This window comes from Nematolebias whitei, chromosome 22, assembly GCF_014905685.2.
Source record: "Nematolebias whitei isolate Nwh7 chromosome 22, NemWhi1, whole genome shotgun sequence".
Lineage (NCBI taxonomy): Eukaryota > Metazoa > Chordata > Actinopteri > Cyprinodontiformes > Rivulidae > Nematolebias > Nematolebias whitei.
Window position 1 is genome coordinate 5,681,854 of NC_056519.1, and position 24,630 is coordinate 5,706,483.

The following is a 24,630-nucleotide window of genomic DNA, read 5'->3' on the forward strand; positions in this document are numbered from 1 at the left end:
GCTACACCATCCTGCAGCTACACCATCCTGCAGCTACACCATCCTGCTGCTTTTCTTTGTTTCAAGCAGAAGAGCTGCATCATTTTACTCTTCAGACACGTCTGACTCGGAGACTCGTGTCATAAAGTGACATCAGAAAACCACGTCCGACAGTTACTCGTTAAAAGTTTCCTTTAGCAAAAAACTGGGAAACCAATGATTTAAAAAGTCAAATACGTTTCAGATAAACAACCCGGCCGTACAGTCGGCTAATAACTATGAATATTTATAGAAATATGAACACATGTATTTTAAAATAAATATCTGCTAAATCCATAGGTTGAGTTATTGCTTCTTCCACCTGATTTATTAGTTTATATTAAAGCTCATTAAAATTATAATTAGATTATAGTGACTGCAGCAAAATGTAGTTTAATCTTGAATAAAGTTTTGGACAAACTTTCCTGTTTTCCTGAATGAATGTTGGTTATTTTAACACACAAGCACCAGTTTGAAAAACCTTTTTATTTTATTATTTTACAACTTTGTTCCTTTTTAACCAAAATCAAACTTACTGTCAGAGATGATGCATTCAGATTAAATTATGTCCTCATTGTTGTTTTAGGAGTTTCAAATTAAATTTCATTCTTTGTAAAAAAGAAAAACAAGAAAAAACGTGAGCTATAAATTTAGATGCTGATAAAAAAGTTTGTGAAACTGAATTATAAACCAGTTAAACTTGTTGTCAATCTGTAAAAAAATAATAATGAAAAAGAATAAAACAGGAATAACTCATAAGGTTACAACGAAGGAAACAATAATCCTCTTTGCAAATGAAGCCAATTTCTCAACGTTTTTACTTCACGTTGTTAAAAGTAACCCTTCAACTGCTAAAATCCAAACGCTGGATTTGACGAGGCGTGAACATCCTGCGTCAGGACGCTGCCTCGCCACAGGAACACAAAATGTTGCTCAGCTCTTTGCTGTTAGTCAACGGCGGTTGTGGCCGCTTCAAGAGACGCGTACCTCGCACATCAGCGGTGCATCTCGATCCGTCAGCCTCCATTAGGGCCTGCCAGGCTTCACATGCTGACTGTCTAAATTTAGTTTAGCCTCTGAGCCATGATTAGACAGGCCAGGAGAGGCGAGCCACGCTGCCGGCTGCTGGCACTATGAAAGATGAACTTCATTCACGGGACATAATTAAGTGAAAGATTGGAGGAGGGAGGTGATGGTGGAGGAGAGAAGGATGGGGCAGATAAGATAAGATGAAACTTTAATGATCCCTGTGGGGGAACTGGCTTGTTGCAGGACTCCAAGAACGAGAATTTAAAACGAGAATAAAAGTAATTGCACATGTCGAAAAGTGGTTTAAACTTTGTTTACGTTTGTCTCGGGCATCCTTTGCCATCAGCTTTTCCAAGTGATTTGCTTTCAGAGTATTTGCACAAATTTCACTCGAGCATGGAGAGGGCAGAACTTCTGCACTTTTACACTTGAGCTCGTAAATTCATACAAAAATACCCACACACTCCCAGTGGTGTCCGTGTCCTCGTATTTTAAGGGGAAATTTGATGAACTATCCTTCAGCTCACAGTTGAGGTCTGGGATGATCCATTAGCCGCTTCCTTCACTTGAGTGGTGTCATTAATTGCACAGGATGCCATGTTTTTGGGCTGAACCTCTTCTTTTGTTCAGCGTGCCTGAGCTGCACGTGGCTAAAGTTCATGTATCTGTGCTGGTCAGTGTGTATAGACTCATCCCACCGATGCAGTTTAATATCCATACGCTGACGGATTTACATGATGTCTTCATGATGTCCTCTGTGTTCAAATGCTTAGCACGCCTGTCACCTTTCCTTTTTCCTTCTGTCTCTTTGACGCCGTCCTGCTGTCTCTGCGTTGAGTCTGCGACGGGTTGTGACAGGAGTCTGTTTAGCAATGTAAGGTCAGTCAGAGAGGTGGTGACCTGTTGGTGTGTGAGAGGAGGGTGATTGATGTCAGGTTGAGCTTGGCTAATTATTCCTGATGTCCTGAGGTGAGCTAGTCTGTTGAGTTGAACATGTAACCCACTGTAAGATCAAAAGACTCGAGGAAAAAGACATTAGGCCCATTCACCAAAGCCATTTGAACTCTTCTTGGTACCGCAGGAATTTGAGCTAGCGTTGGTCACTGTCCTTTTTTATGCAAAGTACTATCCCTTATTATACATTAGTACCACTGATCTAAAACAACTGGTTCCCACATGTATTCATAGCATTTTAAGTAGAGATGTTCCGAATGATCGGCCACTGATCATGTTCGGCTAATTTCTGTTAAAATGTATGTGATCGGCCGATACTGATCAATGTCTTTCAGTGCAGATCACAAAAAACAATCGTCTTTGCAGCTTGCATTGACTTTTTAAGGGGTGGCTGTGGATGAGTAGTTAGAGCAGTTGTCCTCCAATGCAAGATCCATCTATCCATCTATCTATCTATCCATCACTTCCCCCCCGGGTTGGGTCCTGGGGGTAGCAGCCTAAGTAGGGAGGCCCAGACTTCCCTCTCCCCAGCCACTTGGTCCAGCTCCTCCGGGGAAATCCCAAGGTGTTTCCAGGCCAGCTGAGAAACATAGTCCCTCCAGCGTGTCCTGGGTCTTCCTCTGAGTCTCCTCCTAGTGGGACGTCTGGAACACCTCACCAGAGAAGCGTCCAGGAGGCATCCTAAACAGATGTCAGAGCCACCTCAACTGGCTCCTCTCGACGTGGAGGAGCAGCGGCTCTACTCTGAGTACCTCCCGGATGATCGAGCTTGTCACCCTATCTCTAAGGGAGAGCCCAGACACCCTCCGGAGAAGACTCATTTTGGCTGCTTGCGTCCTTGATCTTGTTCTTTCGGTCACAACCCAAAGCTCATGACCATAGATGAGGGCAGGAACGTAGATCGATCGGTAAATTGAGAGTTTCGCCTTCTGACTTGGCCATTTCTTCACCACGACAGACCGGTACAACGCCCTCTTCACTGCAGACGCATAATTAAAAAAATGAAACAAACAGAAATTACCTTGGGGTGGCACGGTGGAACAGTTGGTAGAGGTAGCGCCTCTCGGCGAGAAAGTCACCAGATCAAATCCCAACCGAGGGCTTTTCTGAGTGAAGTTTGCATGTTCTCTCCGTGCATGTGTGGGTTTTCTCCGGGTACTTTGGTTTCCTCACACAGACCAAAATCATGCATGTTAGGCTGATTGGTAACTCTAAATTGTCCCTAGGTGTGAGAGTGAGTGTTTGTCTCGTTTGTCTCTAAGAGTCCCTGTGATGGACTGGAGACCTGTCCAGGGTGTCCTCGCCCCTTGCACAGTGACTGCTGGATATGGGCACCAGTGATCCCAGTAAAAGACAAATGGATGGATGGCACCTTGAACAAAAAGGTTTAAAATGTTACAGAATCAGCACGTCTTGTTGCAAGTTTCTTTTTTATTTTTAATTTTGTCAAGAATTGTTTTGAGTTTTCACTAGTTTAGCCTTTTTTTTTTTCTTAAGCCTCAGCTTTGATGGCTGCTGCACTGATGAGAACCTGTGATGGTAGTAAACACGTGTTATTGTTTTGCAAACCTGACGGAAGTAATTAGCAGGTCTTTCAGTGAGTTGGTCTTTGCATGAGCTAGTTTGAACATCAACAGGCGCTGGTGTCACACTCACTGCGGTCCCATCCCCCTCCTAAACAGAAAATAATACAACTTGGCATGAATGGCATCAGAAGTCATCATACAGGGGACGATGGTCTCTGGCATCGAATTAGGATTCAGCTCCTGATCACGAGTCGGTGTAACTTTTGATTCAACACGCTGCGATAAAACAAAAAACAACAAAGCTAATAAATTGATCTGTCAGTTCATGAAATTTTTACAACTTCCCTAAAAATAAATGACTTCTCACAAACGGGTATTGTTCAAAATTTTAAAACAACGAAACCAAAGCATAGATTTAATCCTAAAACTGACTCATTCACTAGAATCACTCTGCACGTGCACATCTGTGACTTGGTACAAATCACTCAATTTCCATATTGTTACTTCATACACACTTAACGGCACAGTTTCAACTGTTTTGTACATATTTTTCATGATGTTTGACACCAAATTTTAATGACTACATTTAAAACGATACCAATGTGGTGACGTCTTATTTACAGCTCAACCCGACATGAAACAAGTGCAGTTTGTTGGGGAAGCTGAGCTGTTTGTTGGAATACTAGTTAAAAGAATAAAAATGCAACTATTTTACTCTTTCAATTTTAAGTAAGGGTTGTGAGTGTAGATCAAAACAATTAAAACTAGAGTTAGGTCTGTCGCGATAAACAATGAATTAATTAATTACATGATAAATTAAAATTATCGACCTCATTTTCATTTATCGGCTTTATCGTTTCTTCATCTCTCTTTCTACTGAAGACACTGGATGACAAAAGGCTCAACTCCAGTGTTCTTCACTGACCCTTCCCGTTCTCTTTTCTCTTTAAAATCATTTTTAACCGTCCAAAATGGCATTTTTGGTTGAGCAGCTAAGCTGAGGAGCTAAGCTACGAGCTAAGCTAATAGGCTGACCTTGGGGGGAAAAAAAACCTGCGTCTTGTCGAAGCTCCAAAATTCATGGTTGAAACCCGTGCCTTCGTCTAAAAAATTTTTTCTTCTGCTAAAAGAAGCTGAGGACTTGTTTAATGATTTTTTTATTAAAAGCTTTGTGTGAAAAATGTTATGCTAAAGAGCTCAAACCACACCGAGCGTCCGCCATTTTGAGAACCAGAAGAAAAGGAAGGAGAAACAGCCCATGTCACGTCAAGGGGCCTCCCTCCCATTTTTCTTAGAGACACGCTGCTCGCTCCCTCACTATACATCCTTCGGTTCAAACAGTCTTATACTGTCCAATGTTCAAAAAAAGTACTACACACAAAATACAATTAACCAACATTTCTTCTTAAATTTGACAATAATTACTAATTATTGTCAAATTTCAAACAATATTATCGTTTATCGCAATAATTTCTGAGACAATTAATCGCCCAGCAAAATTTGTTATTGTGACAGGTCTACCTAGAGTTGTCTTTTTTTATTTAAAGGACAAAACAAAATAAATTCACCCTTTACCGGTGACTCACCCTGTGTTGGTCTGTTTCTCCTTCCTGTCCTCTCAAACCCCAGCCGGTCGAAGCAAACGGCCGCTTGTCTGGTTCTGCTGGAGATTCCTTCCTGTTAAAAGGGAGTTTTTCCTTTCCACTGTTGCCTTTGTGCTTGCTCAGGATGAGCGACTGCAACGAAGTGAAGATTCAACACAACCTGCCGTCTTTCTTGGATACATTATAAAAGCTATTGATAAAACATGTGAATACTTCTGTTCAGTGCCCTTAGAATACTAATGTTGGGACTTGGCACTATATAAATAAACTGAATTGAATCGACGCCGTCTGTGTGGCACGCCCCTTGGTGCTCTGGTTTCATCCCACAGTAAAAGACGTGGATACCAGGCAGTCGGTGATCCCAATAGACAGATGAGCTCTTCTTGGTTGGTCCCTCCTCTTGTCCTGTGTCCGATGTGCTGGACTCCAGGCCCTGAACTCTGAACAGGATAACGAGTCCTCGAGGCTCAGTGGGATTTACCCGTCTAAATAAAGGTTGAATGAATGAATGTTGATGCATGTTCTGTAGCATTTTAGTTTTTTCTGCTCTAAGGTACATTTAGTACTTATTTTAGTCGTTTTTCCTCGAGAGTCTTGCTCTTTGACAGCCTTTGAGTGAGATTTTATGGACTTTATTTCATTTTCTTCCTTTTTATATTTAAAGACCATGAACTGGTATCTGATATCAAGCAGTTGTATCAAGATGTAAAAATGCTGCTGTTGCTATGGCGATGGACCATTCTCATTTCTCCTCTTTACTTTCTTGGCAATTTATTTTCTTACTCTCGTTCACTTTGCCCTTTTCGTCTCTTCCTCTAGTTTTAATTCTTCTCCTCTTTGTCTCTTGGCCTTATAATGAACACAAAGAGCAGAGATGGCTTCATGCATGTACTCCCACACGTGTTCACAAACACATCTTGACCATCTTTGACCATCAGAATCTCAAAACATACAAGCACATAAACACAAACAAATGGTTCGTAAGCCTAAACAAAACGGAAAATACAGCTGAAACTTCACAACCGTACAGAAAAGAACTTTTCTCTAATTTCCTTTTTGTCTGTCAGTGTGTCTCTCTCCTCTGTTGGGGGTGCTGCAGCTCTTTGTTAGGTCTCTCCCTAACTACCATCAGCCTCACTGGTGCAGCCCTGGTCTGGAGGCCTTTTTACTTTATGCTACGGTTTGCTTGGTTCACACTTAGCGGCTCGACAATCTGCAATTCTCTCTCACAGCAAGTCACCATACGATAAGCCTACCATCAGCACTGTTTGCAAAGTTAATAGACGCCATCAAAGTGTGAAGTGGCGATGTAATTCAATTAACGTTGTCCTAATGGTGTGCCTTTAAGCACTGTCCATGTGTGACAATTTCAGCCGTGTGTGTCACGGGTTTCGAGAGTGTGAAAAGATAAGGCAGAATTGGACTCACTAGGCAGATCAGTAAAAAAAGGCAAATCTACAAAGAGAGGGCTCTCAGTGTGAGTCAGTGGGACATCAGTAGAGGCGCTTGTTATCTGTAATAGTCGTATACTAAAACTACTCGGAGATCAGCGATTTAGTATTTTTCTCTTTCGTTTTAAATTGCACTGCGTGGGGGCCTTGTATAGAAACCATACTTATAGTGGGTGTGCATTAACATTTGTGTGTTAGTGTGTGCGCTCATTGCCTCCCAGCACATCCCCAGGCATAACACCTGACTTAATAAGGTTGGCCCAACCACCAGCTGTCTCCTGTGTCAGTATCCTCCCAGACTGTCTGGCTCACTTTATTCATATGTTCCGCCATGTGGCCTTTTATGAGATTTTTTTTTGTCGTCTTTTATTTCTTTTATTCAGCTTCACCGATCAGATCTGTTCACCTTTTCTCCGCTGGCCCTCATAAACTGCCACTTCAGGCGAACTTTTATTGCTCATGAATGGTTTTGGTTAAATTCCACAATTTTTCATCTAAATTCAGTGAAAACCAAGTTCCTATTTAAGAATGCACGTCGGCCTAAATGGCAGCTTGACAAGAAAAAGCTAAAGTTATGTGTTTATTAACTGTTTTCTCTAAATCCTGGTCGTTTATGCAGAAATTAGTCTCGTGTCACAGGCTTTTCCTTCTTAAGGCCAGCTACACACTTAATCATTTCCAATAATTTTATTTTCTACCACTGCTGATTTATGAAGCAGTCAGTGAAGTTACAGTATCTCTGCCCTGCATGGTGTCAAATGTATGGCAAGTGCAGGTGTGTGAAAGACTTTGCATTAAGCTTGAGCTACCATAAAAAAGTCCAAACCAGCAAGATGTCTGGACAAGTTTTTATGGATTAGGGCTGAAGCTGGTAAGATTTAGTATGTCAGCTCAGTTAAAGCAACTGAGGACCATCCATGGTTGGTTGGTTGACACCATGAAAGTCATACACACTTTCTAGTTTTTCAGTTTGGTCTAAAATAAATATTTTTTTTTAACCAGTCAATGCCCTGTATTGGTAACTATGCTGTTGATGAAGAATGTCTAGGTTTAAATCATAAATTTGTTGGTCATGGTATGAACAGCTGCTGACACTCTTATTACTTCGCCATATAAGTTGCATCAGTCCAAATATGTCTAATAAAGTGGAAAAATCCATAAATACGTTGCTCGGCCGTATAAGTTGCATCTATTATGCGTCACCGCTGACAACCCGAAAATGTGGAACGGTGTTGTGCCAAAAATTGATTGGCTGCCAAATGGCGGCCGCAGGAGTGTGCACGGGAAGACTTTAAAAGATTAACACTTAAAAACAATTATTTGTTTGCTTGAAATTATAGTAAATGTATGTCTCAGTCTAACTTTTACTTAATAAATGCACTTTAATGGTCAAATTAGCTGCATTTCACCGGGGCGACGCAGCGAAATGAAGCTGATTTGACGGTTGCTCCAATCGGGCTGGACGAATGTGGCAGTCTATGGCAAGCCAGTTGTGTCATTAATAGCCACTTTTACCTATTTTCATTCAACCTTTATTTAGACAGGTAAATCCCATTGAGCCTCGAGGACTCATTTACAAGAGATACCTGATTTCAACAAAGAAAGATGACAACAATGGACAACAGCGACAACAATAAACGGTTATAAAAAGTCATACTACAGTTTAAATTTAATTAAAAAAAAAATCTATTACATGATACAATGGCATGCCGTACTACTCGAGTGTTGAAAATGGTAGTGTTCAATATTTTCAGTCTGAATGAATGAAAATGATCATATCTCAGATAAACATTGGCTTATAAATATGGGAAAAAATCCATAAATACGTTGCTTCTGCCAATAACTCGCAGGGCATGTAAATTATGCAAAAAAAACCTGGGATTTATAGGGTGAAAAATACAGTAATTTGTTAATGCACCACCTTAAATTAATCAATTTTGCCAAATTCACTCATTTTATAAAGTAATACACTACCCTTCTTGCATCAAAACAACTATCAGACAAATTGTCAAGGTGACCTTAAGCCATTTTCTACCCTTAGTCAAGGGAAATATTTTGTGTATGCTCCAATTTAAATGGTTTGCAGACGCTTCCTAATTGGTATTCCACTATATTTGCCGGTGTGTAACTGGTGACTAAGGTGTCCTGTTTTAACTCCATATTCTCATTGAGCCATTTTCTTAGCCAGTTAAAAGAAAATCTATATGCATAACTAAAACCAATTTCCACAGCTCTTTATATATGTATGAAATTATTTGTCTGTGAAATCTAGAAGCAGCATAATGTTGTGTTTGGGTCTACTTTGCTCCTGTGAACTACATGTGCTCTGCTCTAATTGGCTGGTATTTCGTGACACACTGACCTTCTGTGGATGGGATCATATGCAGCAACAGCTAAAAGTACTGCAACAACCTGTAAAGAGCTGCAAAACCAGGAGCTATTCAGGGATGATTGAATAATTTGTATGTTATTTTGACCTGAAACTAGAAAAAAAAACCTCTTTATAAAGTTAAGTTAGTATTTTATTTTCCCTTAGTTGTAGCATCATTTAAAAAAATTAATCTGTTCACATTTCATTCTTAGATTAGCTCTAGAAAAATGTCAGACAAGCGATCGTATGAAAGGCAAATATCGATTATCTAGCTGCAAATTATGAGTTCATAGCAACTCTCGTGCACTTGCACACCCTTTCACTCTCAGACACACACCCAATCATCTGCATCATCACGCCTATACCCTCATTCGTGCTCCGTGTCCTCCTGCAGCCATCTGGGCCATCCATCAGGCCTCTCCAGCAGGTATAATCCAGGCAGGGGAGTATCTTTTTACAAGAGTCCCATTAGTTTATGAGCCGTCTGCTTCCCAGTGCTATCGCTTTGTCCTTTAGATGAGTTGGACCATTCAGGACTCTCACAAAGCACTCAAGTTTTATTGGTTGGGGGCTTGACTTTTTAATAAACTTCATGATAAAGGTGTCTGTCCTGAATGTATTGTTTTTCTGACCTCAGTGGCAAACTAGTCATGTCACTGAAACAGGGCCTTAAAAAATCTTTTTTATTCTTTAATTTAATTATCACATTTTAATGAATGGTATGCATGTTTCTAAGTTGTTTGCTTTCTCGTCTCTTGTTTACCATTGTCCCTATGGTACAGGCTCAACCATGCTATTTAAAACTACAGTGGTAGTCCTCAAAATCTTCTGCAACCTACCGGTAGTCAAAAAGCCAATATGTGATCACTTGTTGTCAATTAATTTTATGTAAACTAATATAGTTTCACATATTATGAAGGAAGATATTAGTGCCATAGGATACTTTTTATACTTATTAAGAATTACCCACAATATAACCAAACATATTATGGAGAGTTGGTAGTGAGAGAGTAAGTACAAAACTACTGGGGACAACATGAAAATAACAAATACTTCCCCTTGAGGATTCAACACCAGGCCACAGGGTGGTGTCATTCATTCAGTATACCATACCATATCATACCATACCATACCACACCACACCATACCATACCATACCACTTTATTCGTAAAGCACTTAAAACAGCAACAAGGCCAACCAAAGTGCTGTACAGCAAAAACCAAACAAACAAAGGATACAGGATAAAATGCATAGATCCAAATAGGTAAAGATAAGAATTAAATGACTAACACTATAGAATACAGGCGAGTTAAAATCAACTCTCACAGTGCCAAAAGTCCGGGAATAAAAGTGAGTTTTCAAACGAGATTTAAAATCAGTGTGAAAGAGAGAGCCTGCCTGACATGCAGTGGGAACTCATTCTACAGTTTTGGACCTGCAGCAGAGAAAGCCCTGTCACCTCTGAGCTTAAAACAAGTGCCTGGAACCAAATGAAGCATCTGCTGACCTCAGAGAGCGCTGTTTGGCATATGGCTGCAGCAGATCAGTGAGATAGTAAAGGGCAGAACTGTTCAGAGATTTAAAAATGTACAGAAGGATTTTAAAATGAATTCTGAAGTGAACTGGGAGCCAGTGAAGGGAGGCCAGAACTGGACTAATGTGCTCTCTTTTGCCTGTACCAGTGAAAAATCAGGCTGCAGCATTTTGAACCAGTTTTAAACGTGCAATATGTTAAACTTCAGTCCATATTTACAAAAGTTTTTTTTTCTATTTAACGCTGATGATTGTTCATCAGCAGTGGCATTAAACAACTGCGTGTCTGACAGGCGGCCGTATTCGGGCACTTAAAAGTTTCGAAGCAAAACTGTAGTCTTATTTAAAACTGCTTTCTGAGCAAATCCATCAGAAGTTGTGTTTGCTTCCAGTCATAGGGGAGGGGTCGTCTTCCCCAAACCAAAAGGTGGAAGCATTGTTCAGATGGCGAGTATCTGGATGTGCTGCTGCACTCGGTTTCTCCCTTCATTTTGAAGTGTGCCCCTTGAAAACCCCATCCCTTCACTTTCATTTACATCACAAAATATTCAGGACGTCCTCCACCCTGCGAACTCCAAATATACGGCTTGTGCTAAAAAGTGCGAGGAACGGCTGGAATGGAGTTCAGCCTTTTCTTCGTCCAAACTTTGTTTCAAGTCATATAGTTTGATATACAGCCGGTGACTTATACTGCATGCGGACACCTACCTGCCATTTGTGTTTGGATCAGATGAGGACGCACCGCTTGCACAATACAGTCCTTTTGCGAGTGTGTGTGGTGCCCTCATGCATAAATGTGTGTGTTGTAGCGTGCCGTGTGGTGTTTTGCCCCAGTAGTCGCGCTCCATATGAATGATGCTTGAATAGTGCATGGCTCCGGCCTGCCAACCGTCCCCCCTCGTGCTCCCATCAGCTTCCTGCTCAGGCAGCACTGACTGACAGCACTTCCTTCCTTCCTCACACTTTTCTGTTCTTTGCAGCGGCCTTCACAGAACCGTGCACACAGGTAGGCAGGTGGACTGATTGACAGCCAGGTAGAGGGGTAGACATGGAGATGGTGCACATCCACACTATGACCCATGCACTTAGTCTCACAAATACACATTTCCATTTGATTTTATTCATATTGCCTGGATTTTAATATTAGGAAGTTGTTCTTAGCCTATTAAAATCTTAGAGCTTCATTCTTTCAGTCAGCTTAAAAAAAGCATGGTTTTATCAATGCATAACCATTAATTATACTTTGACTTTTCTGCATAATTAAAGTAAAAAATCTCAATTATGTTCGTTCTGAATATGTAATTCAAGCACTAATTTACTATTTTTTGCAGTTTTTCCACATTTATTGGTGGGAAACACTGTTTTTAACATAAAATCACAACTACAACTTGATTATTTTTTAGTATGATGTTGAACTCTTTTATTGTTATATTTATTTAACAGTTGTGGAAGTTACTGTACAGTGCAAATAGTTTTTTTTTTTTATGTAAAAGCAAAGCAATAACAGAAAAATAAACCATATCATTTGGGCCAAATCAGAACAAATGTATTAATTTTTGTGCAGTTGTTTACTTATGCGTATGGTGCGATGTGTGCTCAGAAAATAAAAGTGAAAATGGCACAAGAGCATAGAACAAACCACATTTTCTATATTTTAGCAGATTAATATGTTCAAATAATTTACAATTTAATAGATTGCTCAAATCAGATCAGTTTTTTTTGTGTGCCAAATTTCATCCTGTTCAATAATTCAAGAAAATGACTCTAGCTGGTTCAATTTGATGCATTTTAACAAATTTTGATTTTTTTTTTGTTTAGCAAACACAAAATGTGCCGATCAATTCAACTTTTGCCAACGGTTTTTGATGGTTCCTGACAAATCTTCATTTCAGTTTAGAAATTAATATTCATAAACAAAATAAAATGAAATTTAATAAACAATCCAGTTTGCCTTAATGCACGTATTTGTATTTAAACATGGTAATATTGAGTTCTCATTTGATTTTTTTCTTTAGGTTTTTATTTTCTTATTGATCCAGCTTTATGAAATTTAGTTAAAATTTCACACAATACTAGTTTTAGTTGCATTTTGTATTTTTTTAACCTAATTGTAATATAAAATAATAAAACTTTTCTAGTTTTAGAATCTGTTTTTTTTCATCTACTGATTAATTCATATGAATTTTCACTTGACAGCAATCTAACATTTTTGTTCTCCATCAATTGTTTTAGCTAGATGTCCGACCCCCCCCCCCCCCCCCCCCGGATCTTTCTTGATAGAATCGGTCTTGTTGAAATATGTTCCTAGATATGTTTTAGGTTTTTTGTCTTTTGGGTTTTGAAAGAGGCTGTCATTGCTGCTGGAGCAAACTTTGGAGGTTCCCTAGATAGATCTCTGTCTTTGAAAATATATTATCTAGTCAAGGAAGTGGTCCTGTAACCCACTTGCAAGTGGTTTAAATCCCCATGTAGTCTGAGGAAATCTGGGCCAGAGAGGTGAATTAGGAAGTTTCTACTACTTCAGCAGCTACAGTCTATATGGCCTTTAAGAAGAGGTGCAACTCGATCTTCTTCACCAAAACCGATCTCAATAAAAAATAAAATAAAAACTGAACTGACGATCTTCACTTTCCCTCAGAGATTTTCAGGTTATATTATTGGACACATTTTTTGTTTAATTGTGACTTGCTAAAGGACAAATGTGAGTAGTAAAGCCTGACTGATACGGAAATTGTGGCTATTGTAAATACCGATATTGGGCAGGAGAGGCTAATGTCGAATAAACAGTTTTTGAGCTTTATCCACCCCAAAGACTCTAAACAACTACTTTTAAACCTGTTTTGACACTTCAAGTCTTGAAACAGTCTTTCTAACTTGCATTCACATTTTCTATCCTCCACTATTCACTATAAAGCTATCAATTGTTACAAAAATATAAATTAAATAGGGATTCATGATATTGGATTTTGGGCAGTATCCAATACCAATACCGATATTTTATATACCTTCCTTTGTCAGAACATAGCCCTCTTATTTAGGCTTATTTGCTACAAAAATTGTGCAACAGCTGTAAGAGCTGGTGACATATTTTCAGTAACAGCCATGTGCATAGCACTTTAACTTATATTGAATGAAAAGTGCTAAATGTTATTTATTAGCATTAGTCACCTGCGATGCTGTCTCACTTGTGGAGGCTTGTTCCAGGTTCCTATAGCTGCAGTGTGGGATCCTCTGCACTCTTGTGCATGAAGGACAGCCTTTTTAAGTTCCAAGTTTTTGTCTATCCATTGTGCCGTAAGACTAATCATGCTAATGGGGCTAACGCAACGTCCAAGTGTCTGTGGTAAAACTCACTCAAGTGCTATCGGCTATTAGCTTCTCAATGACGTCGGAGATGGCGGCTTGTAACTTGGGTAAGCAGGTTACTTCGGAAAAATATCTGACTGGGGACGATGTAGCGAGGCTCAACGTAGTCCAAAAATCTTTGCAATCCAACATCCTCACCAACAAAAAAAAAAACCTTCCACTGACATTTTGAATTTTCCACTCAGCCGTGAGATCAGGTTGGAGCGCGTGACGTCATCATGTTCTGCTGCTGCTACAGGCATCCTTCTCACTGGGTTGTTATACAAAAACAGCGCCTTTATATCTGTGAGTTATTTTGATGGAATGTCCGATATTGAACTTTAACGCTAATATCGGCCGATTCCATGCCGATAATATTGTGCATCCCTAAAATTAAACAGAGAAACACTCTTCTTGGTCATTGTTTAAACATTCAGTCGCATACGGTGAAGTTCTAATTAGTATTGACTGCAGCAGCGTTTTCTTTTCTTTGTAGAGAAGTAACGATTCCAGACAAACTATTCATTTCATTGAGGACAACAAATATATTGTTACTAACTGATATATTTTACCTCTATGTGAGATTTATTGTTCTAGATAAAGTTTTACAAGGCAACAGCCTATGCTAGGTTATCTAAACATTAGCTTGCTAACTTGAGAGGCACGTAGCTAATGACAAGCAGGTTGGAGGATGGAAGAAAATTTATTATTGTTGATTTTTTTTATTTGATTTTACCAATCAGTTAAAATAAACTTACCATGTTTTGATTAGAAAAATGTGCTACACAGTATTGTATGGAACATCCAGAGGACCTGACTTAATTTTTTTAGCTACACAGTATTGCACTCTGCTTCGGCTGTGCTGAAAGTGAAACTTAAAGTGATCGTCCATGGCTTGAAAGTAGTCTGCATGTACCCTCTGCTGGATACATTGTGCAATTATGCCTTTTACAAGTAAGGACATGGCTTGTTCCCAGTGTTTATATCTGCGCATAATGGGACAGTTATCATTGATACTGATATGTCCCCAAACGCCTGTATCGGCCTAAAATATCGGCACTAACGATATATCGGTGGGGTTTTAATGATTAGTAACACTTTACACTCTGAATGTTGGAAGTGTCATTGAATGTTTATCTCTGAAAAGTTTCCTCATTGCCGAGGTTGTTGGTGCTGAACAAAAAGTAGATGTTGTCCAAATCCCTCCCTGTGGTGCTCCGCTAAACTCCTGCCAAAACACAGTGCACTTCTCTCAGTTCATGCACAATGGAGTACAGTCAGTCTTTGCCCTTGAGTTGCATTAATGTTGTTACAGGTGTTTTTACGCCAATAGGGAGTAAAGCTTCTTCTAGGGCTGATTTTTTTTTCCCCCCTTCCTTTCCGACCAATCCTCCTGAGGTTAGTTTCTTCCTTCTTGATAAACACTCATAACACTGATCGTACTAATTTCTAAAGAACACATATAATGATATAATTCTTTACCAGCCCCCGTGGGGGAAATTTGATTTTTGCTTGCCTCTGCTTACACTCCTCTATGCATGCTTTAACATAATTGCCTGTAGAGTGAAGTGACTGCAAATTGAGTTTTAGCTTTAATGAGTTCTCTTTGTATTGCTTTTTTTTATAGAGACCTATTAAAATACATGTCCTCATAGTTTCAATTAGGAACTTTTTTTGTTTCATATTATGATGTATAAAGAGGGGGGTGACACATCTGTCATCTGAAAATTGGTTGTTTGCGTTGTTAACTTCAGTTCACTGAAACTGACAGACCAGCTAGTCACCTCTGGGACAGTTGAAGAAACTTTCTCGCTCTCAATGTGACAAGTGCCCGCTGAGCAAAAACAACAGATTAATCTTCAAAATGTCACAAAATGCCTTTAATTTATTCCACTGGAGCCGGGGCTTGGCTGTCTCATTTATGATGCACAAGAGATTGCCCCGGAGAGTCAGATATGTTTTCCAAGAGATGAGCAAGTCTCACACTAATGAAAAGACATCTGCAATTTAGCCTGTACGTCTGCTTTGCTCACGTCGCCCTCTCTGTCTCTGCCCACTGTGGGAAATGAAGTGTTTTTCCTCAGAAATTATTTCTTAGAAACCGGAGGTGTGCAAAGCTATATAGTCAGCACTTAGTAATTAGGACACAAAGCAACGGAGAACATTTAAGAAAAGTCTCTTTAATTCTGATCATAGCTTGTCAGGACAGAAAAATAGTTATTTGGTTCTGATTATTAAAAACAAACGCTTCAAATTACCAACAACACAGTCATAATCCATTGTGTCATTATGCATTTCACCAAAACCAAGTGAAAATACAGAAGCGTCGGTAAAAACCGTTTTCATACATAATCGGTTGGTAACTATCTATTTACAGATTCAAATAGTTTTAATTGATTATAGTAGTGAGCACCTGAATAAAAATAGTTTTAACTGTTTTAACTATAGTCTGGAGCTCTCAGGTTGGTAACACAATGACAGGGTGGAAAAACATCAGCAATGATCTTAGAAACTTTGAGATAAAGTTAAATGGGTTAGGACCATCTTTTTGTCTATGTTGCAATGATAAATGCTGAATACAAGTGATAAACATTCAGGACAGGAGAAACCTTGTTCACACTGAACATTGCTCATCCTATTTCAAATTTAAGTTGAACTTTTTTCCTTTTTTAAGTCTCACCTGAAAACGCACTAGTTTAAACTAATTTATCATTTTTGTTTAAAATTTTTAAAATTGTTTTAATGCGTTCTGTTATTTCTGTATAGTTTGTTTTTGTTTTGTACTTGGATGTAGTAAAATGTTTATAAATGGTCAGTCAGGTCATCTGAACGGTCTTTTCTTTTTTGCTGAGACGTTTTGACCTTCATCCAAAGGACTTCTTCAATACGAGGAGCCACCAAACCAAACTGATTCCAACAAATGGCATACTCAAAAGTGGGGAAAAAAAAAGTTTGCTGGTGCTACGATGGGATCCGGGACCTGCCTTCTCCCCCGTCAACTCCTCTGAGACATTCATGCCAAAGTGGTTCAAAACACCAAAGTCCATGCTCAATAATCCAGGTATAAAATCCAACATTTTTCAGTCAGGTCATCTGGACAGTTTCTTTAAAAAAAAAAAAAAAAAAAACTGTCCAGATGACCTGACTGAAAAATGTTGGATTTTATACCTGGATTATTGAGCATGGACTTTGTTGTTTTCAACCAGTTTGACAAGACTGTCAACAAGGAAGAGGATTGGCAATGAGGCCATCTTATCACAAGCAGAACTGGTTTGTTCCACTGTGGAGTAAGCTGTTGGAGGAAGAATCAGTTTTGTTGTGTTTCCTTGACTGATGAAGCCTTCTGGATCAAAGGCAAAACGTTTCAGCACAAAAAAAAAAGAAACTGTCCAGATGACCTGACTGAAAAATGTTGGACATAACTGATATAATTATTTGCAGAATGTCTTTGAGATAAAGTTTTTAGCTGAGGACTAATTAAAGCTCATAAAACTGGACAAATCTGATAAAAGGTCCCAGTTGCACCCATCATTTAATTGTCATGGTATTAGTCCACTGATTACGGGTGTAGGTCAGAATGTCTCACAATGGGTCAGCGGTGATTTGGACTCTGCAGTGATTCGCTTCTGATAGGGAGTGTTTGGAAGACAGTGATTTATAGATGTTTTATTTGCACTTTAATGCAAGAGACACTTCCACATGTTCTTCTGGCAAGTAAAAAAAACTTTTATCTGTTTTTTCTACACATACCACATAGAATCAGGATAAATCTTAGCTTCAGTACCTTCAATCTCATGAAAAAATTAATTAAAATTGTGCATAAGTCCAGTGAAAAAGGGATGAAGCTTTCAGGAAATCGCTAAAGCAACGGGAGGATTGGCCAACTAATGCCTAATGCCTCATCACACCTCCTCGCGTTACTCCTTTTGGTGAGATTAATGCCAGGTAGGTGAAATATAACATGGTTTAATTAGGCCCGAGCCACCAAGATTCATGAACTCATTTCTTTGTCTGACAGTGCAAATGAAAGTTCAAAAAGTGCAAGGCGAGAGCAGAGCTATCCTTGACTAGCTGTAAGGAGCATAATAAATGTGAGGGTATACACGGGGTAGCATTTCCATCCATACAGTCTGCTTCAAATGGTTCCTACGTAACTGCACTTAACTGTAGATATGTCAAAGCAGTGTTGCCAGCACCTCTTTTCATTTAGCTTATCCCTTCTGAAACAACACACAGCTTCTTCATAGATGATAGTTGCCAATATTGCCTTACAAGAATGGGATGGGTTTGTTGTGTTTGCCCTTCAGCCATGTTGTAGATGTGGTGTATTTTCTTATACACGCTGCTGTGGATTGTGATGTTTGGTGGCTTCAATAGCTTCAATTTTTTTTTAATTCAATCTGGTCATTGAGAGGAATTACTTTTGTAACACTGTTTTTTGCATTATTTTAGATTGCTTCAAGTCTTTCAACTTTAGGTGTATTGACAATTGGTAATGTTGAACCAAGTTGTCATTACTGCCTTCCAAAACACTCACATTGCAAACGTTACAGTGGTCATTAAACTGCACTCATCAATTAACACAAAGTCCCATTTTCATTTATCTGAACAGACAGTCTCCTTGATTTGGACCCTGATATGATCCTTGGGTTAGGACTTCTTGAATGCTTAGTTTTTATTTTGAAGGAGCGATATCTCCAATGTTTATTTTTTGAGTCAAAGCAGTAACTATGTTCTGCTCTGAACATTTATGTTTCTTTGAAATTAATGACATTATCAACTTCTCAATAAAGATAGCTTAAGCTCATTTCCTGATTAGACAGCTTTGTACAGATACACTGACACTTTTTTGGGGGGTTTTCAAACAAAGTACTTAAGTTTGAGGGTTTGCTATTACCAAGTACAGATGAGTACTAATAAATGCCATAACACTTCCTAGATTTACTTTGAATTGTGTTTGAAAATTAGAGGAGTGTACATTTTGTATTGGCTCCTCAAACAAAGCAGGAGTCTTCAAAAGCATACGCTGGTGGGCGGTGAGATTTTCAGGAAGCTTGTACTGAGATCTGTTTATCCCCAGGGTCTCTTTAGTTTAATGAAACACTGTAGCAGTTTACCACTGCCATTAGCAAACTTTTTGAACTTGGCATTTTGTTGATTTAATGTTTTATCAATTTGTTTTTGTTGAAATTGTTATTTCATTATTTCGTTTGACAACTTTAAGCATTTTTAGTCTGCTTAACTCGAGTCATCATTGTTCTATGAGCTCTCCACCCGGTGTCTTCATCTTCTGGTGGGTTTACTGGTGGTTAGCAGACAAGTTTATGGTGCATTACTGCTACCAACTCATTTGGAGTGTGGATCAGGTCAGAAAACTAAAGGAAAAGGCTGACATTGCTCCTTTGCAACCACTTGACTGCTCATCTAAAAGGTAAACGTCACTCTGCCATATAGTGGTGTTGGAGTACTTTTATCATACGAGTGAACACACATGGTATTAAATCAATACCTATACTAACATCTGTCCATCCCTATTGCTTTGTAGCCTGCTGTGTGACCCGAGTGACCAACCTTCCAATAAAGAGTGAACGTCACACTTAAACAAAAAATGTCTCTAGTCTGTCTGTCTTGACTTCTCTATGAAAACAAAAACAACACAGGGCTGAAATCAATTTTAGCTTATCCAGAAAATTTCTGCTTGGTCAAAATGTCTTATTTTGGTAATTTATTAAATATAAAGTCATGTAAGGCACAATTGTTTCCTGCGTTTACACCAGTAGGTGGTCTACCTGTATGCATTTTTATCTGTGGAAGACCCGAGGAGCTGAAAAAGAACAAGTAACACGGATTGAAAAACATCTTTACAGCATTTGTGTGTTCACTGTCATGTCTGGACGAACTTTTTCTGTATCTAGGTTTTAAAATGGGACTTTCTGTTTTAAAAGTAGCCTTGGGGTCATTTAAACCTTCCCACTCTGTGGTGACTTCTTTGAGTTAACGGAGCCATGCTGTGTACTAGAGCACTGTATTGATTTTCTATATAATTAAAGTCACTGGGGACATGGTAAGGGGAAAAAAAAAACAAGTGGAAGATGCGCAGGAACTTTTAGTGAATAATTAGGTACTCTCATCAGTTGAACAAGCTCTAATACTTTTCACTCAATTTGGCCAATGGACTTAGCCCACTGCTATTTCCTATTCTGCTATCTGTCACTGGGTCTACATTGCATTTGCCTTGAAGAACAGGCAAGGCAGACTCATTTGGCAGCACTAATCAATACTGTTCACTCTGTGTGAAGGGCTTATCAATTTCTAGCCACGGCCTTGAATAAGAGTTATGGAGGAATTTGGCTTATTCATTAGAAACATTTTTTCTTTCATTTTTATGTTTTAAGTTGTAGAAGGTGTTTGGGCAGCGCCATTTAATTTACAACTAAATCACTAACTACTCTGTCGTAACTTTTGGATTGCAGGTAAAATGGTTGCAGTGCAAATACAAGTGAGATTTCTATTGCGTTTTTATGCCCGTCTCATGTATGCAGTGGGAACTCATCTTGTTGAATGTTAATGGTTGTTTCATACTTGCAGGGCAGAGGGAGACTTGTCTGTGAATTATAGATGAGTTAATGTTAGCTCAAACCCATTCGGGAACCTGCTGCTCTTAAGAAATATGTCTATAGTGCACAATTTCAAAAAAACTTCTATATCTTAAGTTTTTCTGATCATTGTAGAAGAGGTCACTTGCTGATTTTAGGTCTCAAAGATCCATATGTGAAAAATTCAGTTCTGTGAAAGTTTAAGTTACTAAAAAAGTCATGAAGCTCTCAGAAATGTTGGATGAGTTAAGGTGATGACTAGACCAACAAACCAAAAACCCTCATATAAAATATTTGTTGCAGTGTATCTGTGATGCTCTTATAGCAATATTCCCATGAGCCCGTTGTAATGCTCAAAGGTCAGTCTTCTGATGGTATTTTGCCATGGTTTCACTCATGAGCTAGGCATTCTTCTTTCTAGTGCTCCCCTTTTTCTCTGCTTTGGCAATTAAGTTTCTGTTCTCTTTGTCTTCAAGCAAAGTCTAAACCAAACCCACAAAAGCAGATTTCACATTAGTTGCTTCAATGCCCATGTTTGTTAAAGGAATGACATTTGGTTTTCAGCATCATTTGACTAAATGTTGATACTTTTACCATTCCACGTATACTTTAGTATTTACACAGTACAAAGGTCAAGAACACCGCTGTAGTAAGATGGTTAATAGACAAGCAACTGCAATGCCTGTTACCCATTAAATGGTTGGTTTTGAACCAGTTTGACATTTATGTCGACGAGGAAAAGGGTCTGTACCGGAGCAGGGGGCGTGCCAAAGAGACCATCTTATCACCAACATAACTGGTTTGTTCCACTTTGGAGTAAGCTGTTGGGGGATGAATTAGTTTTGTGTTGTGTGTTTCCTTGACTGATGAAGCCTTCTGGATGGAAAGTGAAACGTTTCAGCACAAAAAAAGAAATTGTCCAGATGACCTGACTGAAAATTGTTGGATTGTATGCCTGGATTATTGAGCATGGACTTTGTTGGCTATGCTAAAGAGCTCAAACTACACATAGTGTCCGCCATTTTAAGGACCGAAAAAAGGAAGGAGAGACGGCCCATGTCATGTCAAGGGGCCTCCCTTCCATTTTTCTTAAAGAGACACGTTGCTTGCTCCCTCACTATCCATCCTTTGGTTCAAACAGTCTTATACGGCCATCTGGTGGTCAAAAAAGGTACTGTACACAACAAATTACCAACATTTCGTCTTAAATTTGACAATAATTACTAATTATTGTCAATTTTGAAACTATATTATCGTTTATCGCAATTATTTCTGAGCTATTTAATCGACCAGCAAAATTTGTTATCCTGACAGGCCTACTTATACAGCGCCTTTCTATTTTATCAAGATACTCGATGCGCTTTACAAAACAATCATTTACCCATTCATACAGCACTTTACTATATCTTTACGAAGACTAATCAGTGCTTAATTCATATTCATACACTGATGGGACACACATTGGAGGCAATGAGGAGTTCATTGTCTTGCCCAGGGACACTTCAGCATGTGACTGCTGGTAGAATCAAACCCCCAACTCTCCCATTGGAGGACGACAGCTCTAACCACTCAGCCACATCTGCCCCATTACCATTCCATTACATAACCACAAATATGCCGCAATACCATGGAAGTTGAAAATGAGCATTTGTATTGCTAAACTTGAGATTGTACATTTTTGTTAAGTTCCTTCTTTGTAACCTTTTTTCATATGTAATGCTTCCAAGTTGCTACATGTTATAGAACTGTACAACTTGGCTAATATCTATGGGAACCTGACTCTACTGGTGATCACTCGATGTGTTCTTAACAGATATGTAAAAAGAGAATACTGTGGCGTTATTTTCTTTGAACTACATATCACAATAAGTCACAGACACACAAACGTGAGACAAGGCATTAATATTTTATATATATTTCACATACCCTTGCACACAGCACGGTGTGATACTGCTATTCTGTCTGGCCTACCTACTACAATATTTATGCAATACAGTTATATACTTACATCACTATTCCACTGTGAATAACTTTTACACACAGACATTTCCTAATCTTACTTCAGCAACCTAAACTTTTGAACCGACTATGCCAACTTCTCTCATACAACACATTTCACTGTACTGCTGATCCTGTGTCAGCTTCACCAACACACTTGCAGTTGAAGTGGAAAACAAAAGTAGCTTCTTTGATTAACGGTAAAAGAAATCAAAAACAAGAACTCTTAATAAATTTTAAAAAATGAATCCCAAAGTACTGTAAATGTTTTGATAACATGGCCTGTTTTTGTGCTGAGAAATTAGATCATACATCTTCTGTTCTGTTTGTTTCACCCAAAACAGCATAAAATTGAATAACGGCATGCCGAAAACCACAAGACAAAGCACTTTTCTCTGCTATGCACATACTCCCTCATCATACGCTGCCATCGTGTGTGTTGGACCGAATATATATTATCTGGCTAACTCCTTGCATTAAGCCATATTTTCCAGGTCTTCGTGGAGCCAAAGGGGATTACTCTCCACCAATTTAAAAGTTTAATTTGCACCTTTCCGTCAGATTCATTTTGCAATATAACCTGCAGGCTTCCACATCCAGCCTGGGGAAAAAGTAGTTAATAGTCCACTTCTAACCCATCATATATATTCAATACAAGAAAGACACACAGGAATGAAAGTTTAGATGATGAGGAAATGGTTGGTTGGTTGTTTGACTCGTTTAGTATGCAGTCAGTCTAGAGAAAGATGGCCCATTATGGAGGTTTTATGTAGGATATTTAAGACTGATGTGAGCACTTATATTAAGCCGGGAATCAGAAATTGTCTGTAAAACTGTTTAAATAAACATTTATGGTAATCTAGACATACATCCAGAAAAAAATAACTTTGCTTTCGCTACAAGCTTGTCTCAACTTTAGTTTGTTTTGTATTTAATTGCTTGTCAGTATAAAAAAAAAACTATTTAATTTTACTGGTATTTTTTACAAGGAACTTCGTTAGTGACAACTTGCTTAATAGACTTGAAAAAGCAAAAGTGACAGCGATGATACCCGATTGGTTGGATAGGAAGTCATTTCAAGAAATGACTATTAAAATCCCACACCACTGCCATCATAAGACCGCATAAACAAAAACGCTTCCAAAATAGACTGACAGCCAATCATGCATTTCACATCAGCTGTTTAACTTTAGTCCTTTAGTCATAAATGGTTCAAATTTCCAACTATAATGAACAAAAATATAAATGCAACACTTTTGTTTTTGCTCCCATTTCTCATGACCTGAACTCAAAGACCTAAGACTTTTTCTACGTACACAATATAGACCTTTTTCTCTCAAATTTGTGTGTACTGTATTTTCTGGTGTATAACTCGCACCTTTTTGCATAAATTTGCAAGTCCTGCGACTTATACACTGCAACGACTAATATACGTTTTTTTCCCCATATTTATAACCGAAATTTTGACTGAGATCTGACGATTTCATTCATTCTGACATGGAAAATATTGAACATTACCATTTGCAGCCGCTAGAGGACCCTCGAGCCTTGAGGCAAGCCAAGTGTCTCATTAATAGGTAAAAGTGGCTATTAATGAGATACTTAGCTTGCCATAGAAAGTCACCGTCGTCTCGCTCCAGAACTCCTGGAGCAAACGTCAAATCAGCTGCATTTCGCCGCGGCGCCCAGTTGAAATGCAGCAGATTTTACCATCAAAGTGCATTTATTAAGGAAAAGTTCAACTGAGACACACCTTTGTTGTAATGTCAAGCAAATAATTGTTTTTAAGTGTTCACCTTTGTTAAATTCTTGTTTAAGTCCTCCCGTGCGCACTCCCATGGCCTCAGTTTTGGCAGCCAATCGATTTTTGACACACCGGCCCACGTTTCCGGGTGGTCAGCAGTGACGCATAACAGATGCGACGCATACAGCGAATTGACTTACAGTCTTTGTTTTTTTTTGTCACTTTTGGACTGATGCGACTTGTACGGCGGAAAGTACTGCATTTTTTTAGTTTTTGTATGTATGCGTCTTTAAAATGGTTTAAACAAATCAAAGTTCCTGTTCACTTCATAAAAAGTTTTAACTTGTCAACATTTGGCTTGTATGTCAAAAAAACAAATGGCTTTCAGTTTCTGCCAAAGGAATAGAAAGGTAATGTACTCAGGCAAGCAGCAGCCATATTTCAAGCCACACACAACTCT

General features: G+C 38.8%; 1 protein-coding gene across 1 annotated transcript in view; it reads left to right on the forward strand.

Annotated features, from left to right (window-relative positions):
- Positions 1–24,630, forward strand: part of tbc1d22a (TBC1 domain family, member 22a) — a 181,191-nt gene that overhangs the window by 8,943 nt on the left and 147,618 nt on the right. The gene's annotated exons all lie outside the window — the stretch shown is intronic.